The 7,996-nt window shown below is 40.9% G+C and overlaps 2 pseudogenes; both read right to left on the bottom strand.

Annotated features, from left to right (window-relative positions):
* Positions 1–461: 461 nt before the first annotated feature.
* Positions 462–1,396, bottom strand: LOC100715804 (CD63 antigen-like; annotated as a pseudogene).
* A 927-nt stretch (positions 1,397–2,323) lies between these two features.
* LOC101788656 (bromodomain adjacent to zinc finger domain protein 1A-like) lies at positions 2,324–6,856 on the bottom strand (annotated as a pseudogene).
* Between the last annotated feature and the right edge of the window lie 1,140 nt (positions 6,857–7,996).

Genomic DNA, 7,996 nt, shown 5'->3' with positions numbered 1-7,996 from the left:
ATCGAACTCACAACTGCCTGCTTGCAAGGCAGGCGCTTATGCCGCTGAGCTAAATCCCCAGCCCCGTTGAATCTTCTACTATAGCATACTTTAGAAAAATGTGTACATGTCTTAAGAATTATTTAATGAGGGGTTCAAAAAAGTAGAAGATTCAACTGGGTAGGTATTTCTCCTGTAATATCACAACTTCTAAAAAATCAGTGATAAATAAATAAGGTTAAAAAGTATTTTCCAAGATATGTGCTCACATGAATGATCTTGAACTGTACAAAAGCTTCTGTAAACCAGTGATGTATCCACACATCCATCAAACTTAAAATGGGAGCAGAAGAAATCTTTTCTACATTCTCCAATGTGCTTAATATTAAAATTGAGACTAGTACAGGCCACACTTCAAGTGGTCAGTCAGTTGCTATTGCTTTCTACGTACATCTTGCTTTAAAGAATAATTTAATGTTCCATTTTCTTTTTTCTTTTCTTTTTTTTTTTTTTTTTTTTTTTGGTCTGAAAAAATAATCCATTTAATTGAAAAAACCTGGGGATACTACTCTACTCCCCTAGATGAGGGGGCTAAGGAGATGACCCCCTACATCATTTCATAGCCACTTCGGATACTCTTCACAAGGCAGCAGGCAAAGATGATTCCCAGGACCTCAACAAAAGCAATGCCCAGGGCTGCTGCAGCCACCAACAACACATTTCTTCCCAGCCAGTTCCCAATCTTCTCCACACAGCCCTCAGTATTGATAAAATTAAGCTTGAAGTCAGTGCCACAGCCCGTGGTGACGTTGATACAGCAGGAGTCAGGAACTTGGTCCTGGCCCTTGCCAGAGATGTTCTCCCAATCTGTGTAGTTAGCAGCCCCACAGCAATGAAATTTTGTCTGCAACTTGTCTAGAAATGCAGCTGTACCATTGTTTTGGGGGTAACTCTGCATCTGCTGTCAGAAGTCCTTATTAAACTCTGCTCTCACCTTGTCTCTAAAAACATAGCCGTGATGGCTATGGCCAACTCCACTAGCATGATAAGAGTCAGAAAAATGGCAAAAGTGATCATGAGACAGTAGTTGTCCTTGCAGGCTCCACAGCAGCCTATGAAAGCAACCAGGAAGAGGAAGGCCCCCACTGCAATGATGATCACAGGCAACAGGCTGTCAGGAGTAGCCCCCTGGCTCATGGTTCCACTCAGGATAGGTCTGACCACTATCCCCACAGCAATCAATCCCACTGCACAGGCGCAGAACACCAGCAAAAGAATGTAGAGCAGGAACTTGACACATTTCATTCCTCCTTCCACCGCCATGGTTGCTGGGCCCGGACTCCCCGAGGCTGTGCAATCCTCTCCCGCCGAAGCTCTGGGTGCTCTGGCCTAATGTTCCATTTTCATGAACAATTTTTTCCTGAAATATATCCTTTAGAAGAACAAAAGTTAGATTCATGACTTTTTTGCAGCTAGTGGTATGCTAACATGGTCCATATTACTCAGTGTGATGTGGAGTCTAAGCTTCTGAGCTTGAATATGAAAAAATGATTGAAGCCTAAATCTAGCTTTTGTTTCACTTGTGTTATGAGGGTTATATTCAAAGCAGTTCATTTGATTTCTTCAATAAACTCAGTTGCTAATTTATATTCACATTTATTCACTTTTTCATGAATTATATTTAGGGCAATGGGCTTTTTAATGATGTTATAGTAGAAGCCAGGCATGGTGGTGCACACCTGTAATAGCACTGAGGAGGCTGAGGCAGGAGGATCATTTACCAACAACATGGATTACAGAATAAGCTCAAGGCCAACCTTAACTGCATAGTGAGATCCTGTCTCAAAAAGACAAAAAAAAAAAAAAAAAGTCATAATAATCTGGTACCTAGATTTTAGAGACCAGTTTCAAAAAGGCCAGCTGTGATCATGCTGTACTAAGCAGTCAATTTGAGAATTTCTCACTGTCAGTTAACACCCCTTCAATCCAGAGATATCAGAGATGACTTCATAGTTTTAGATTTTTTTTTTTTTTTTTTTTTTTTTTTTTGTACTGGGGATCAAACTCATGACCTTGCACTTGCCAGGCAGGTGCTCATGCCGCTGAGCTAAATCCTTAGCCCCTGATGACTTCCTGCTTTGTCTTTTCCTGCCTCTTGTCTTGGACTCACTATCCTGGAGACAAAATATTAAAGCAACATTTAAAGATCTTCACTCAAGGGCTGGGGATTTAGCTCAGCGGCATAAGTGCCTGCCTTGGAAGCAGGCGGTTGTGAGTTTGATCCCAGGTACCGATAAAAAGAAAAAAAAAAAGTGTAAAAAAAAAAAGATCTTGACTCGTCAGTTCATTTTGTGGGGATAACTCTGACATAAAGGAAGCTGGGACTGTTTTCTGGTGTAGTGTAGGCCCTTTTGCCCCTGCATTTTCTGTGAGGACTAGGAAGTTCTACAAATGCATCCACTTGCTCTGTGCCATGATTGTGGTGAGTAGCATGACTGAGGATTCCTGAAGATTTAGTTTCTACAAGAAGAGCAGACATTATCATTCTTGGGTTTTGGCCAGTAGTTCTAGAAGAAACAATTGTTTGGGGTGTATTCTACTGACTCCTTGAAGGGAATCGTCTAGGATCTCGGTGCTGGCCACAACTTGAGAAAGACAAGCTAAGTCTCCCTCCTGTCTTAACCGGCAATCTAACTTGAGCTCTCGCTCACTTTGTGGCTGAGTTCCTCCTCTTGTTGAGAGTCATCTTCATTTCACTCTCCCTCACATATTCCCTCATCACTTTGACATTCTTTGTCATCTTCATCGACTTCATCCTCCTCACCCTTTGGGCTCTCTCCCATTTCTTCATCGCTCTCTAAGGACGGTCTCTAAAACTTTGCTTTGGGTGACATTCATGACAAAACCCATCTCCTTCAGGCACAGTCTTGAGTTTTGATCAAACACAGTAGGCCTGATGACCCCCATCTCGGTCATCCATAAGTACCATATTTTCAGCATGCCCCTTCTTGTAGAATATCTTGAAGTGAGCATTCAGTGTAGACTTAGACCAAATCACACCCTGCTCCAAGATGGCTAAGTGTAGGAAGACTTGGCATAGGCTAGCAGAAGAAAGGAGTGACTCTCTCCTTCCATCCAGGACCGTTTATAAGAATGCCCATTGTCACTGGCATAAAGTGGAGCTTTGAGAAGACACCACTCAATGCCCTGTTCTGTCTTTGCCATTGCCAGGTAATAAACCACATTTCTCACTGATTGTGAAGTATTTGCACTGTTTGAGACAGTATTAGAGTTTCTGTTTTTATCCTCAAAAGTTTGTCTTTCACAATCCCCCTTGCTGGTTCACAATTTCCTCTTCTATATTTTCATTCCCAGTGGTTTTTTTTTGTTTTGTTTTGTTTTTTGTTTTTGTGATACCGGGGATTGAACTCACAACCTCACACTTGCCAGGTAGGCACTTACACCACTGAGCTAAATCCCCAGCCCTTCACAGTGTTTTCTTTGATAGGGATTGTTTTTGTTTTGTTTTGTTCATTTGGTCTTTTGAGACATGGTCTGGCTTTATAGTTCAGACTGGCCTTGAACTCACCATGTGGTCCAGGCTGGCCTCAAACTCACATCAGTCCTCTTGCCTTAGATTCCCAAACCCTGAGATTACAGGTGTGCACCACCACCTCCAGCTCATTCACAGTTTTTTTTGTTGTTGTTTTTAAATTTTTTTACCAGTACCAGGGATCGAACTCAGGACCACCTGCTTGTAAGGCAGGTGCTTATGCTGCTGAGCTAAATCCCCAGCCCTATAATGCCCACTTTCTAAGACTGATTTCCATATACGTCTGCCTGTAACCTTGAGTGCTTCCAATGTTCCTTAATAGATTCTGTCTTCAATATCCAAAAGGAAATCTCTCAGCCTCAGGTAAAGCTGCCTTTCTGCTGACATCTGAAATGGATCATATGCCCTGGAGTTTCTTTCCTGAGTACATGCAGGTTTGCTATTGGTTTGAAGTTTATATGAAAAATGAAATTTTTCTTGAGGAAAATTTCTAGCTCTGCACATATTCTGCTTTTCTCTTGCATTAAGATTTTTTTAAGGCACTTTCTCTATATCCTCTAGGATTAAGAGCTTCAACAACCTGGCCTAGCTGTTCAAAAGAGCTGTAAAAGCAAAAAAAAAAAAAAATCTGTAAAAGCGCTACTGATTTAGCTTAGGCACTGTTTTTGGCAGCTGTATGTAGCTGTCACACAGACCTTGGTCCTCTTTGGAGGTAGATTCAGACATCAAAGACTCTTCAGTTTTAATAGATATCTGAGAATATTTATTTATTTATTCATTGTCTTCTTGGGAGAGGGTCTTGCTCTGCAGTCCAGGCTGGTCTTCAACTCACTTTGTAGCCCAGGCTCAAACTTGCAGCAATCCTCCTGCCTCAGCTTCCTGAGTGCTGGGATTACAGGCATGTGCCACTATACTCAGAAATACCTGAGGATCTTGAGGCTATTATTCTGAAATGATGAATGTCTAGGCAACAGCAGGTCTTCAGTAAGACCAGAATAGTCCTCTTCAATAAACAATCCAGGAATAGAAGGGAAAATCCAGTAGCGCCTAGACATTCAGTCACAGACCAAGAGAAAGACATTGGCACGTGCTATGGCAGGCTGAATCTTTTTTCCTAAGAGTGCTTTCTCTTTTCACTGCTGTTCTTGTTTGAAAGCTTCTTCCTCATCAGCAGTAAGAGGCTCTTTTATTATATGATTGATCTTCACCTTCCTGTCAGTTCTTTAAACCCTTCTTGTCTTCTTTTGCTCCTTTTATGTGATTCTAGGTCATCTTCATCCTTTTTTATTTATTTATTCATTTTTTTTGTCCTAGGGATCATCATCTTCATCTTTTTTTTTTTCCTGAGACAGGATCTGGCTGTGCGGTTCAGGCTGGCCTTACACTCGCTTATGTAGCCCAGGCTGGCCTCGAACTTATGGTGATCCTCCTGCGTCAGCCTCCCGAGTGCTGGGATTATAGGTTTATGCCACCACACCTGGCAAATTCTTGATCAAGTTCTTTTTGCTCTGTTTCGTTGCTCTTACTGATGGTGCCAAAACCTTCCCTTTCTTCCTTACCTATAGGTACATCTGCAACTGAATTTCTTTGTTTATTCTTCTTTAGTTTTTCTCATTTCTCCTGCATTTTTTATTCTTGTTCCTTAAGTTTTCCTTCCTTCATTTGATGAATTCTAGGAACTAGGTCTTCTCTCACTTTTCGGGGTTCTGCTTTTAGCCCCTGGAACTCCCACTTTGCCTGCCTTAGTATATCAGGGTACTCTTCAGTGAAACCCCTGGTAGAAACTCGGGTTAGTAGCCTCCTGCGGGGAGCACCAAGTGTCTTATTTTCCCTCCTGGTGTCAAGTCATACATTGAAGTGCGTGACAGTTTCTTCAGTAGACTGGGAATGCTCAAACGAAGCTCAATTCAGCCATCATCTGTAACACCAAATCCTCCTTGTTTCTGATATCTGTATGTTGCCTTTACTGAGATGTGCAGTCTGAGAATTCACAAAGAATGAGCTGTCAATTTACAAGCTTTGTAAACTGTGGCCCTAGAGCAACTGTGGCCATGCAGCTGTCAGTGATGCAACTGCGGCAGTGCAGGTGTTGTGGGGTCTGTCTGCATCTTCATCCAAAGCCTCTTTGGGGTCAGCATCAGTTATTTGCTCTTTGGGTATTTCTCTTTCTCCTTCTCCTTCTTCTTCTCCTCCTCCTCCTCTTCTTCTTCCTTCTCCTCTTTTTATTTTTTTTTTTTTGGTACCAGGGATTGAACTCATGACCTCGAGTTTGTATGTTGCTGAGCTAGACCCCCGGTGTCCCCCCGCCCCCCTCTGCTGTCACCTGGAAGATTGCAGTCAGGAAGACAAAAAAAAAGCACAATTCACGCAGTGGGCCTTTGTGGTCATTTTCCTGCAGGAGCTTCCTCTAGCAATTCTAGGGTTACACCCTCAGGAAACTCATCTTAAATATTAAAATTCCCCGGATGCACTGAGGAACTACAAAACCAACAGAGCACCAGCAAAGATTTTAGGAAGTGGTCTAGTTTTAACTGGAGTTGGTTCTGGAAATTCCTTGGAATCATCACATTCGATATCTTCTGAGTTTATTCCGCTGTTTTAAGAATTTCATATAGGACTGGGAATTTAGCTCAGTGACATAAATGCCTGCCTGGCAAGCATGAGATCATGAGTTTAATCCCTGGTACAAAAAAAAAAAAAAAATGCGGTTAGAGTTTTGGGATGGGGATTCAGCTCTTCACATAATTTCACTGTTCTTCACATAATTTCTCTTTTGTTTCCTCTATTTTGAATGTTTTTTCTTTAGTTTCTCTTCAGTAATTTGCTTCCTTTCTTCCTTCTTTTTCTCATTGTCTTTCTTTCTTTCTTTCTTTCTTTCTTTTTTTTTTTGGCTTCTAGGGTATCTGCTTTTTCTCTTTTTAATTTAGCTTTTTCAAAAGTCAGTATCTTTATTTCTTCTTGTTCTAAGTTTGTCTATTTCTTTAGCAGCTTTGTTCCTGTAACTCGCAATAGTCTGTTTGATAGCAATCGTATCTTCTGGACTAACAGATATTTGCTTGGGAAGTTTGCCTGTTCATCTGTTAGAAGGAATAAAGATAAATATAGCTAGATTGTAAGGGAGGAATAGAAAAATCTTGTTCTGTTGTTTTATGTTGAGGGAGATAATGCCTTAATTTTAATGATTCTACTTCATGATTCACAATGTTGCTTTAGAAAAAGCTTTAGTTTTTCACAAGAAAATAGGTGTTTTCTCTAACTGATTGCCCTTCTAGGCCTATTCCTGGAAGAATTTTTAAAAATCACACCACAATGATACTTGCACATCCATGTTTATAGCAGCGCAATTTGTAATAGTTAAATCTTAAAAGCAATCCAAGGGAGCTAGGGATATAGCTCAGTAGCACAAGCACTTGCCTGGCAGGTGCAAGGTCCTGAGTTCAAGTCCCAGTACCAAAAAAAAAAAAAAAACGTAACCCAAATGCCTATCAAACAAAGAATGAGTAAAAATGATGTAAGGCTTTTTAATACAATGGAGTGCTACTCTGCCATAAATAAGGATAGACGAGATATTTCTAAGTAAATGGATGTAATTTGAGATCATATACTAAAGTGAAATAAGTTGGACTCACGTGTAAACATCACATTTTTCCTCTGGTGTGAGAAATTGAAAGAGCAAATAAGGACCAAAATGTACAACACATGCTGTGAAATGGGAAGAAATTGTTCAGAAGGAAAGAGGAACTAGAATGAAGGGAGAAGGAAAGGAAGGAAGCAACAAGGTTTTTAAAAGTTTTTTAAAGGATAAAATGGAAACAAAACTTTGAAGCAGGGAGAGAAGAGAAGTTGAAGGGAGAAGGGGAAAAAGAACCAAAATGTATCCTATACCCTACGATGAACTATGTATATCTAAAATGTATCAATAAACTTGATTTCAAAAAACTCTTCTTCCTCCACAGATCAGAAAATAGAGGAATGGCTTTGGGTGTCTTAAACCAAAGGCTGGGACAAGAATTCTGCTCCGTGGCATACTTTTCATTAAGTTAAATGGGTCTGACAGGGGGGTACATGCCTGTGATCCCAGCACTCAGGATGCTGAGGCAGGAGGATTGCTGTGAGTTTGAGCCATCCTGTGCTACAAAGTGGGTTGAAGACCAGCCTGAACTGCATAGCAAGACACTGCCTCAAAAAAAAAAAAAAAAAATGATGCAATAACTGACTGCTGGATGGCCAGACTGTCTGAGCACAATAACTCCCACAGTCACGCTAACCAAGAAAGCTGCAAAACCAACTTTAGCACTGAAACAAGAAGTCCTTACTCTCCTTTGGCATAGTGATACTTGAAACCAAAGGTTATTTGTGGTTAATGGGCAAAGAGTTTGGCATGTATCAGGCCATGCTCTTGGACACTCTTGAGGTTATTGTAAAAACTTGCATTTCCCTGAACCCTACCTCTCTGATGCCTTC

This window comes from Cavia porcellus, unplaced genomic scaffold (assembly GCF_034190915.1).
Source record: "Cavia porcellus strain 051 isolate PalLab524CR breed Dunkin Hartley unplaced genomic scaffold, mCavPor4.1 scaffold_30, whole genome shotgun sequence".
NCBI classification, from domain to species: Eukaryota; Metazoa; Chordata; class Mammalia; order Rodentia; family Caviidae; genus Cavia; species Cavia porcellus.
The sequence above is the reverse complement of the archived record's forward strand: the minus strand, read 5'-3'. Positions and strand labels throughout refer to the sequence as shown.